We start from the raw sequence: 12,824 nt of genomic DNA, 5'->3' as shown, positions 1-12,824 counted from the left end.
TTTTTTTCTGAGACGGAGTTTCGCTCTTGTTACCCAGACTGGAGTGCAATGGCGCGATCTGAGCACTGCTTTTACTGCATGCCATAAATTTTGTTGTGGTGTGCCCTTTGCTTCCATTTAGTTAAAATATTTTCTAATTTATTTTGTGATTTCTTCATTGACTCTGGGGATATATGGAAATGCTAAAACTTCCAAATATTTAGGTATTTCCAAAATTTATTTTTGTTTTTATTTCTAATTTAATTCTGTTTTGGTTAGGAAACACAATTTATATGATTTTCATCCTCTTATATTTACCAAGATTTGTTTTATGATCTGACATTAAGTTTATTTGGAGATGGGAGAGAGAAAGAGAGGAAAATTCCCTAGCAAAATGATGTAGGACCCCCATTGTTCTTACCAAAATTTTAGTAGTTTTTCTTGATAAATATTTCCTAATTTGCTGTATGACTGGTTAATTTCTATAGTCCTGAAGAGGTTGTTTTTGGCAATTTTGTCCAGTTTTATCATTGATTTTTGTGGAGACTATTTGCCAGCCTCCTCACTTAGCCATTCTCAAAGTTCCACCCCCAGATAATTTCCTTTATGAAATTGAGTACTCTCTTGGGGCCATAGGCGAACATGTAAAAAATATGGGTGCATTTAAGACTAAACTTTGTACTACCAATTTAGTGTACCAAACATTTAGAGGTGAGTTTGTGCAAAAACAGTTATTTGAGCCTAATTTTTTGGGAAGGTGAGACTTCAGTACAGTCTTTAAAACTTTGAACAAGTGTGCAGGCCATCCTATTAACTGACAAGCCACTCTGTCCAGAATAATCTTGTCTGAGGTGCCAGTCAGCAGCTCAGGCTGGCTGTTGTAAAAATTCTATTTGGAGTAGAGTGGTGTCAAAAAGCGGTGTTCGTAACACAAAAATTGTATTCATCCTTTAGAAATTCTTAAAAACCACACTCTGAAAAACAAAACAATGCTTTTGTGGATTATTGAGCAGAAAACGCGCATGAGAAAAATGAAGTCTTAGGTTGTTCTGGGAACCATTTGCAAGGTAGGTTTGAGAGGGGATTAAATGGTGCACTAAGAGGTACTATTGAGATGTGTAGACCAGAGGAACGTGATTAGTAACAGGTGGCTGAACTAAGTACAAATTTTCTTGAGCTTTTGCCTTTAATGTATTATGTAATAACTGTGGTAGTATTTGTGAATTACAGCTTTCTTATCTGTAAAATAGGGTGAACATTTATTTTCTGTTTATTTCACATAGTTATGTGGATTACGATATTGGAAATAGAGATGAAAAAACAATCTGAGCACTATCTAGAGGTGCCACAAGATGATGGTTATCCATAAGAAATGAAAGTAGAAGATATTTGAAAACCACCCGTAGACTAGTCGGGTGAGACCTGAAGGGGTAGTTGAAAAGGATTTGAGCATCATAAGTAAAAAGATAATATTCGAAGGCCTAGTTGAAGGTATAGAGGTGGACTGTCCTAAATGTGGTAATTATGTCTATTTTCAGATCATTGCCTCACATTTTAGTATTAACCTTCCAAACAATTTGAAATGATGGATATGAATGCTATACACTTCTTTTTACAGATAATAAAATTATAGCACTAATACCTAATATTTAACTGTCTTATTCTAAAAATGATTTAAGGATTACTTCTCGTAGACAAAAAGATATTGCCTCATAAAAATTTCTCTAATTTGTTGTATTGTTTTTTAAATCTCAATTTTCACTGACCGTTTAAAAAAATACCACTGTCATCTTAGGCTGAAAGCCATCTATTAACTCACAACGGAATCGTCTTTTAAAAACATGTTTGTCCATGTCACTTCTTCATTGATTTATGAACCTTGACTGGATAGTTCAGTAGGTGATGCCACATAATATTGGAATTAATTTCACTGAAACTGAAAAAATAACATATTGTCATCTTAATTCCACATTAATTTTTACTTGGACTCCTGGAATCTTATTTTAATCCCTAAAATGTGAAAAGTATCTTCTAACAGTAATCAGTGTCATGAAATTCTGACATGATGATTTTCTAAAATATTGATTTTTAGAAGTTTACTTTCTGTCTTTCATTATAGACATCCCTGTAAGAAACATTGGCAGTAATAATCAGTATGTTATTTGAGAAGCTTGAGGATGTAGACTCTGTGAATTTGGCCTTTTTGCATTCGAATTCTGCCGTTGCCACTCAGTGTGTTAATATCCATTCCGACCTCAGGGTATTTTTTTAAAGGTTAAATGTGAATTTAACCTGCCAAAAGTAAGAATTTTACATATTAAGTAGAAAAATATGTAAAATACTTATACATATATCTATTACACATAATACTATAGTGATATATTTTATAAATATGTAAAATGTATATATGTAGATGTATAGACACAAACTCACATTTTCCCTGTCTGTGTGCGTGTTGTGTGTATCTATCTCTTTCTCTTACTTACTGCTCCACATCTCTAATGCAGAAGTAAGCTCTGTGAGTGCCATTTTCATCTGTTACGTTCACTCCTGAATTCATACCACCTAGAGCAGTGCCTGGCATTAAGTAAATATTTGATGAATCAATGAAGTTTCTCTACTTTTTAACCTTGCTATTTTAGGATTAGAAAATTTACCATGAACATTCATATTTATCAGATATTCCAGTTTTATTTTTTATAATTGATGAATGGAATCTTATTTTTATTTTATTTTCCATTTTGGAGATCTTTTATATGTGATTGCTTTATAAGGCTTGATTTAAAGCAAATATTAATTTAACTTTTAACTTTTAATTAAAGCTGTCTAGTTTTCAAACTCAAAGTATTTCTAGCTAATTCTCAAGACCTAGAGTGAATTGCAGTGATTTCTTATGCATTGCATTTTAGGTCGCTTTTGAACTATATGGAACTATAAAGTAATGAAACTATGAACATATATTTGCATGCATTACTTTTTATCCAAAATAAACCACTATTTTTTGTCTTCCCTGAGTGCTTTGTTGCTCCTAATCACATTTCTCAAAAATATATTTCTAGTAGCTCCTTTTAAAAGGTCCCTTTCAGATCAAATTTATTAATTATAAAACAAATTCAATCTTACTACTTTTTACTGATAGAACAGTATCATTTGACATAGCATCTTTTCCTGCCCTTCTTGCAATTTTCTTTTCTATTTTCTTCACCTTCCTGCTCCCCTTTTCTTTCTGGCGTTTTCCCTCACACTTGGCTGCCTTCGCATTAGCAGGCTAAGTGGCTCTATGTAAGCTTGTCCTTGGTCGGAGCTGTCTGCTGACTCTCAAGTGCCATAAGTGGCTGTAATTGAGAGAGGCAATGAGATGTTGAATAGCCAAACTGTAAATGGAAGATTCTCTGTCCTTACCTATAAAAAGAAAAGGAGCCTATAAAGGTAGCTATACAAACAAATTCAAAGACACATATAATAGTGTACTTTTGTTTTTGGTCTCAGTTTATGTGCAGCCAATACAGAGAGTTTCCAATAAACAATTTTTTTTTTTTTTTCGGTTTTGGTGGTTTTTTTCCTTTAATTAAGAAATGGAAATGTTTTGTTTACTTAGCACTTTGTGGTGCTGTTAGTTGTTTGGTTCCTTAGGGAGGGGTGATAAGGATTGAGGAAGTCACAGCCTCTGTTCTCAAGCAATTCATATTATAGTGTAGCTTTCAGCAAAATCGAGAAATCTACAAAGAGGTATAGGAGTGTCAGGGAAGATAAGATTGGTTTCGTCTGTGGCGAAGTGGGTTTCGTAGTATTCATGATAACTTTGTGAACTTAGTCATGCTTGGATGTCAGAATATATTTCCCAGATGGGAGGGAAAAATTAAAAGATCTAAAATATAATACTATTGTAGGCAAACCTGTAGAGAACAACCCAGGATTGTTTAGATATGCAGAATATTTGAAGATGAGTTATGCCAGTTCTTCGAAAACTAGGGAAAAAATAACAGTAAATAATTATTGAGAGAGCATGCTAGAATAATCATCCAGTGAAATTTAAGCAGTTGATTTAAAAATTGTTTTTCCTGTCCAAGCAGTCAAATGTGGCATTCAAGTATGAACTTAAATTGTTCTTGTGGTATAAAAACCTCACTAATTGTGCAAATACAAGTGGACACACTCCAAAAAACACAGCGAGTTTCATTGCCTTAATGTTTTTACGTCCCAGAACAAAATGCAATGCTTTCATTAGCTTCCACTAATTTGTTTTCATTTTATATCATAGTATATCTTATTTTAATCAATAGCGATTTGGTAAAGTAGAGCTCAATTTTGATTTTATGCTATTGACTTTCTGCCCTGTATCTATCTCATTCTTTATCCATTTGGGGGCAAAATTCTAGACTACATAATGGATTTTGTCATTGTTTAGCATATATATATTTACTTAACCTCCTGACTGCATACTTCCACTAATAGCATAAATAAATGCTAAATATAATAATAATTAACTAACATAGCTGATTCTCTTGTAAAGCTCTTTAAATAGACATACTAGAACATTCAAAAATTGATATGGCCAGTTGCAAAACCATTAGGAAACATTAACTGTCCAAAGAAAAACTACTTTGAAGGACAGTAGTATTTTCTGGGTGTTAAAAGTCTGTCTTATTATTTGTTTAATAAAATAAAAAGTGTCATGGTAATTTAAAGAAAAAACTCAAATACTTCTATAAATCTTTGATTCAAATAAACTTCTATTTTGGTTCATTTATGAGTTTTAAAATTTAAATTTATTTAGATTATTATAAATAAATAGGTAATAGTATTTGTATCTGTGTACATAAATAAGGGTGTGCATATATATATGTGTATGATTAGCTGTGCCAAGGTGTTTCTCAATTTGTTTTTTTGGCTGTTATCTAATGGTAAAAGTGATTAAGATTCATCCCAGTATCTTAGCTAGAAGAGCTTGTGGCAAGAAATAAGGACATTTCTTGGAAATAACAAAATTTATATTAAAAACTGTTATATTCATTAGCAAAACTATAAAATCAATAGCTACCAAATCCATCAACTTCCCCAGTAAACATTAAAATAAATTATGTAGTACAGGAAGATGTGTCATCTGTATCCTAAATTTCCTCTACATACAAAAGTTCTGCTGTGATAGTTCAGGCATTGTGGAAATCATAGACTTGGCAAGCAACAAGAAATATTCAAATAGCCTACAACTGTAACCATGTAATAAAATATTTAATTTTCTCATCATCAAATTTAACATTCTTTTCTTTTTTTTTCAGACATGTTTAATTTGGTATATCGGAGGAAAAAAACATGGATTTTTAGCAGTTGAAGAGGAAATTAAGGTAATTAGATTATTATTGACCTCCATATAATTTCAAAATTTATTTAAATATATTTATCTTCAAGCTAATATATTATTTTAAGTCTTTCTTTGTCACATTGAAATGTCAGCATATTTGTAGTGTGTTACTAAAATGGAATTTTACATATTTTGGAAAATAAATTGCCATTTCTTGTTATACATTTTCCAAAAATTATATTTCTTGTGAACAAATTATAAATGATTAATTCAAAATATTTCTTTTGCGAGGAAATATACTCCAGCTATATGAAAAATAAATGAGCTAAAAATAACAGTTTTGGCAGGTCTCCATCTTTTTGGAAAGGCACGTGTGTTTTATTACTTTCTTATCTAATATAGAATAATCATACTGAGTTTCTTTTTCCAGTTGCTGCATGTACACTAACACAATGTGTTAAAGTCATTTTTGTTTAATTCATTCTGTTTTAAATTACATATTCAGAATGTTGAATATAAATATTAGGTAACAAAATATATTCATTTGGTAGCAACAAGATGTTTAATATTAAGCAAATTACTTTCAAAAATTATGTTGTTATTTATCAGAAAAATGTTTATGAAGTCCAGTATAAAACATTTCAAGGGGTGTAACTTAAAGTCAATATACATATTTATATCTTCCCCAGAAAATCATAGAAGGCAAAACAGGCCTGCATATTTATTAATCAAGCAACAGTACAATTGGAATTTCCTCTTTTCTTGAAGTTACTGAAAGTAATTCCTGTAAGGTTACTTTGTGAAGTTTAGCATATATGTTATTATAAATATACAGCCTAAAATTGGAAATATTAATGTTCTTACTGTTGTTCGTATTAAAATGATTTAAGTTCATTTCATTTTGAATTATTGGCATAATTGATATGTGCTTTAATTGCTATCATTTATTTTCAAATATTCTGTACTTTCCTCTGAGCTTTAAGAGTAATGAAATGAGTGACTTAAAATAGTAAATATATTGTACTTGTCTTTGTATGCACTAACATTTTTCAGGTGATGTTTTGTCTTTTAAATATTTTTGCCTTTATTTCTTTGTCATTGTTTTCTTCCCCATATTTATTTCTATATGCAAACAATGTTATTCCTGTTTTACAAAAGAGACATGATTGAATCTCTTTCATTTATAATTTCATTGTCAGTGTTTTCTTCTTCACATTCATTCACATATACAAACAATTAATATGATTTCCTTCTTTCAGAATAGATATGATTGATTGTCTTTCATTTGTATCATTAGCTTATTTTTACATTAACAACTAAATTTGGCAGATATCCTTTTGCTGAGTTCAATATGTAATGGTTTATTTGGTACTTAATGTTAGTCAAATAAATAAATAGACAAAACATGCTCATGCAGTCATCCTTTTTTAAAAATTAATCCAAACAAACTTAGATATATTTGTAGTGGACATATTAAAAACTGGTGAGAAAGATGAAGCACTATAGATACTATTGTGCTCATTTTGAAAGAGTTCCTGACAGATTGCTAAAGAAAGAAAGGTGGGAGCAGTTCACTTCTGCTGAAGGCTCCGAAACCTTCAGAGAAGCTGCGAAATTCACGGAGGAGTTGTTGTGACAGGGAAGGTGACGTTATACATTCCAGGCCCACACACTCGTTTGTGAAAGAGTCCATAAAAGAGCAAGGATGGCCATTGAGAGACTGCTGTTTCCTTTGAATAATCAGAAAGCATGAAACCTTAATGATATTTAATTTAATGATTGCTACAGGTCCCAAATATGAAGCTTCTGGAGAAATCATAAGGATTGTTATCATGTTGAATGTTTCACAGATTTCTAATGGTTTAATTCATATATAATTCATGTGCCATAAATTCATCATTTTAAAGTATACTTTTTCTTTTTTTTACTATATTCACAAAGTTGTGCAGCTATCACTGCTCTCTAATTTCAGAATATTTTTATTTTCCCAAAAAGAAAGCCTGTATCCTTTAGCAGTTATTTTCTGTTCCCCTCTTCCCCCACCCTCGGGCAAACACTAACATACTGTCACTGAGGGTCTACTGTATAAATAGAGTCATATGTTTGGGCTTTTATGTCTGTCTTTTTCAGTTAGCACAACATCACCCTTGTAGCAGGAATCATTACTTCAGTTTGTTTATGGCTGAATAATATTCTGTTATATGGATATATACCACATTATGTTTATCCATTTTTCAGTTGATGGACTTTTTTAGATGTTTAAGCTCTTATGAATAATGTTGCTTTGGAAATTTCTGTACAAGCTTTTGTGTAGGTATATGTACTTATTCCTCTTGGATATATACCTAAGGTTGAATTTCCTGGGTCATATGTTAACTGTATGTTTAGCTTTTTAGGAACTTCCAAATTGTTTTCCAAGGTGGCCACACCATTTTGCATTTCCACTAGAACCATGCGAATGTTTCAATGTTTCTGTATCCTTGCTAAAAGTTATTGTCTGTCATTTTGATTACAGCCATCCTGTTGGATGTCAAATGGCTACTTGTTGGGATTTTGATGGTGGTGGTTGTTTGAAAGGGTATTTTAGTGTACTCATGTTATATGTATTTGGTTAAGTGCATTTATGGAATTAACTATCATTTTTAACTAAACTAGTCCTCACATTTCAAAAATTGCTTTTATGTAGTCCTAACATCAACATTGGAAAATGAAGATGATTTTATTAATACATGCTCAAGACAACAATAAGAAAATGGCAGCTAATATTTCCCCTACTTCTATTACAGGTTATTTTTCGGTTTCATAACATAAACACTAATCAGACTTATTAAGGAGCTAACCAAAAACTTAAAATAATCAAGAAGATTGACATATGGATTTGACTCTTAAATCCCAAGTGATTAAACTTGTCTTAAGAATATATTTTGTTTTGAGGTATAAGTAAATGATAGTACACAGAAGCATAAATAGTAAGAACTGTAATAACATCTAGAACATAAATGTAAAACTCCTGGTTTTGTTCACCAGAGTTTATACTGAGGGTCAGTCTAACAATTTACAAATTTTTACTAAACTTTCTGATAAATCTTTTAGAAGCTTCATTTGAGATTTAACTACAGGGAAGGAATACAGTCACTGGAGAAAACATAGCTCTTTCTGCTGTGGTAAAAATGCCTGTTGTCATGTACAGCAGTTGGAGACCTCTTCCATCTTCAACCTTCTCTGCTCTCCAGCTGCGCTGGCGTCATTGCTGCTTGTGCAACACACTAGGCCACTCTACATAAGAACCTGGGTCTTTCTACCAATCAGTCTCTTCTGTTATTCACATAGCTTGATTCCTAGACTTCAGGTATTCTCTTCTCATGGCAGCCTTCCCTGCACATTCGTATTTAAAATGAAAACTGTTTGGGAGTACCCTCTGCCCCATCTCCTGCCTTATTTTTCTTCAGAACATACATTACCACATTATACAAATTTGTTTAATGCCTCCTTCCGGTAGTTTATATATTCTAAATATTTTCTCTTTATAGCATCTTTTTAATTTCTGTTTTCAATGTGTCTTCATATTGTGCCATTGGCTTTGCTCATGGATTTGTATTAGAAAGATAACTCTGGAAGCAGCATGTGTGAGTATGTGACTGAAGGCAGGTAGATTACCTAGGAAATATTTGCAATAACTCAGGTGAGGTATGAGAAAGATCCAATTTAACACAACAACAATGGAGATTGAGTGGTAGTGACACATTTAAGAATATTTAGGGCTGGGCGCAGTGGCTTATGCCTGTAATCCCAGCACTTTGGGAGGTCAAGGTGGGTGGATCACAAGGTCAGGAGTTGGAGACCAGCCTGTCCAGGTAGACCAGTAGAGACCAGGTGAAACCCCGTCTCTAATAAAAATACAAAAAAAAAACAAAAAAAATAGCCAGGCATGTTGGCGGGTACCTATAATCCCAACTACTCGGGAGGCTGAGGTAGGAGAATTGCTTGAACCCAGAAGGCAGAGGTTACAGTGAGCCGAGATCATGCCATTGCCCTCTAGCCTGGGCAACAGAGTGAGACTTCATCTCAAAAAAAAAAAAAAAAAGAATACTTGGAAGGCAGATTCATAGGTCTTAGTGACTGATTGCATTTGAATAGTGAGAGAAAAGTTGAAGTCAGAAATGAGTCTCAGGTTTGAAAGTGGCAACCCTGTTTGTGATGGCGCCATTTATTGAGCTGTGTAGGAAGCAGAATTCTTTGCTTATTTGCTTTTATACAATTTTTATACAGTAACGATGTAATGTCTTCACAGAAATAGTAATGTCTATTTTTTTACAGAAATAATACCCAGAGCTAGGTGTTAATTTTAATCTCTAGTTAGGAGTGATTTCTACAAATATAACACTTTAAACTGAAGGTCATTAATTATCTCTCTTTTTCTGTCCCCTTTTAAAATAGAAATTTAGAAAAGAAATTTTGGTTAGCTATGAGATTATGTTTTCTAATTAACTTTAAAACCACAGTCAGAATGTGCAGGATGTAGAAACCAGCCATGAGCAGAGTAAAAGCACATTAATTATTCAGACAGCCATTCCTGCTTATTCCACTCTTGGAGATATCGTGGCTGTCAGAATCTGTCAATTGTATATAGTTAGTGCCCTTCAGAATTTACATACATAAATGGTGACCTTTGGAAATCTGCATAAAGATAAGTCTGGCATTTCGAATGATACCTGCCAGTCAGTTGAGCAAAAAGTTGTCAGTTACTACTTAATCCACAGAGAGAGCGGGCTGTGAAGCTGTGAACAGCAAATGGAATGTATACAAAACAACAAGAATATTTTTTTCCCCACCAAAACAAAAATAAAATTCATTCTTAACAGAATTTTACAAAAGTTATAACTAATTACTTGGATCAGTAATTTTGGTGTGTATAATTTTCTCACTAAATCTGTTAAAATGAATGTTAAATTTAAAAATAACTAATTTTAGAATTTAGCTATTTTAAAATAAATGTTTATTACTAGATTTGTATGATATAAAATGAGTGCATACACATTGTGATGTTAACTTTCTATTTTTTCTTATTTTTATGGCTAAACCCTGAACTAACAGTAGCTCAGTCAACATCTTGTGTTCTGATCCTTGCCTTGATCAGATCTTATTTTTCTTGAAGTATCCACTGCTGAGTTTAATCCACAGCACTGAAAAAATATTATGATGATCCAAAAAAGGCCGCTTGTTTCTGCCTGAATCAGGGATCCTATGTTGAATAGAGTGAGGTCTGTTCTGAGCTACAAATATTTATAGATTGGTCTTTTGTGTCATAGCTAAACAATGCATTATTAGCTATTGATATTTTTCTTGCAAGACTTTTCTCTTTCAGTTGACAATATACATTTAATTTTTTTTGAGAACATACATTTAAATTTACTTCTTGTAAATATTTGATGAATTTAAACGAATATAGATACCCATGTAACCACAACTGTTGTCTTTCCATCTGCATGTATGCTTATGGTTTTTTTTTTTTTGTTTGTTTGTTTATATGCTTTGTTTTCTGTATAAAATTCTATGAAATGGAAAACCTATATAGAATTGTGTAATTTTTACCACAATTGGAAAACAAAACAGTTCTATCACCTAAAAATTCCTTAGTGCTGCTTCTATGTAGTCAAACTCTGCCTCTGCTCCTAACGCCCAGCAACTGCTGGTCTGTTCTCCATTCCTATACATCATACAATGTGTAGCCTTTTGTGATTGACTTCTTTCTCTCAGCATAATGCCTTTGAGGTTCATCCTTGTTGTTGGATGTCTCAATAATTCATTCCTGTTTTTATTGCTGAGTAGTATTTTATTGTATGGATGTGTCACAATTCATTTATTTATGTACCTATTGAAAAATTTGAGTTATTTTTAATTTTTAGTGATAATAAAGATTGTGTTAATCCATTAGTACTGCTATAAAATAACACTAGAGACAAGGCAATTTATAAAGAGAAAAAGGTTTATTGTGGCTATGGTTCTCCAGGCTGTATAGGAAGCATGGCATCAGCATCTGTTCCTTGTGGGGGCCTCAGGGAGCTTACAATAGTGGCAGAAGGCAAAGGAGGGCCGGTGTATCTCATGGCCAGAGAGAAAGCAAGAGACGGAGAGGGGGTATTGCCACACTCTTTAGAAAAAAAAGAAAATCTCATGTGAACTCAGTGAGAACTCACGAATTACCTCAAGAAGGGCACCAAGCCATTCATGAGGGATTCACCTCCATGACCTCGTCACCTTATACCAGGCTACGCTTCTAACATTAGGGATTACATTTCAACATGATGTTTGGAGGGGATAAACATCCAAACCATATCAAGTTGTTATGAACTTTCATTTGCAGTGTGTGTGTGTGTGTGTGTGTGTGTGTGTGTGTGTACATGTATGTGCATAAGTTTTTAATCATTCTAGGTTAAATACCCAAGTGTAAGATTAGTGGGTCATATAGTAAGTCTATATATTGATTTTTTAAAAAATATTTCTAAGTTTCATTTCTATTACCTTTTTTGTCCCAGTTTTTATTTGTTTCTATTTAAGGTGCCATTTTATTATATAAATTGTTGGTATGCAGAAACTTTTATCTTCTTCAAACACTGGATTTTGTTAATTTTTTTAATGCTAGGATGACTGTGGCAAGACCTGCTTTTATTGCTCTTTGAATGTAGGTAGGAAAATTATCCAAGTGGAAAATGCTACTTTTATGATATCTTCCTTCCATGATATTTTTCATTTTTCTTTATGAGTTTGTCCTGTTTCCTCTAGTAGATAATGCCAAATGATTGAACATAGAAATACGGCTTAACGGTTTTCGGTACTGGATGTGATATTCAGCTGTTTTATTCTAATTAAAGCTCATGTCAAGTGCCATTCAAAATTTACGTGCATAAATGGTTTTCTTATTACATAGAAAAGAGTCTCGTGAGAAAATATCTACAAACATACTCTAACAAATTTGGTCATGTAGTCAAAAACTCTTTGATTAAGTACACCACATTATGAAACGATGGAGATACTAAAAATGAAACATGAGTCTGACATTGGCTATTAGGAATAAGAACCAAATAAACACTAAAAATCATCTTAAAATTATGAAATATAATTGGCTATATCCCTTATATATCATGGCAAAGTTTCTGTATGCATCCATGAACCGCTAAGTTATACAGAATTTTCAAATGTGGTTCTGATTAGGAAGAACCCTGGGTAAGATTCACTTCACTCTAAGCTTGGTTTTGCCATTAACTTGCTCTGAGACCCAAGGCACATCATATAATCTCCCTGGATTGCAGTATTCTCATTTGTCCAATTAGCAAGAACAGCACTAGATTATCCATAAATGAGCTCCTTGATCTAAAACAATATGATGCTGCAATTCTGCGATGATCTTGGGTCATTGAGAAGAAAAAGTTACTGGCCTCTGTGTTTAGCATACTCTGTCGGAAGTCAAAGATATGCACATTTTAGAGACTTTAAGAACTACTTTGAATTAAAAAAAAAAAAAGTTTTGATGCTTGACAGAAAT

At 32.6% G+C, this 12,824-nt stretch overlaps 1 protein-coding gene across 1 annotated transcript in view; it reads left to right on the top strand.

Moving 5' to 3' along the window:
• The window catches only part of LOC119473115 (atherin-like), a 177,300-nt gene extending 171,974 nt beyond the window's left edge, over window positions 1-5,326 (top strand). The window contains exon 5 of the mRNA XM_037743043.1: window positions 5,259-5,326. The gene's annotated coding sequence lies outside the window, so the exon portion shown is untranslated. The remainder of the gene's footprint in view (window positions 1-5,258) is intronic.
• Window positions 5,327-12,824: the final 7,498 nt, after the last annotated feature.

Source organism: Cebus imitator, unplaced genomic scaffold (genome assembly GCF_001604975.1).
Source record: "Cebus imitator isolate Cc_AM_T3 unplaced genomic scaffold, Cebus_imitator-1.0 Scaffold133, whole genome shotgun sequence".
NCBI classification, from domain to species: Eukaryota; Metazoa; Chordata; class Mammalia; order Primates; family Cebidae; genus Cebus; species Cebus imitator.
The sequence above is the reverse complement of the archived record's forward strand: the minus strand, read 5'-3'. Positions and strand labels throughout refer to the sequence as shown.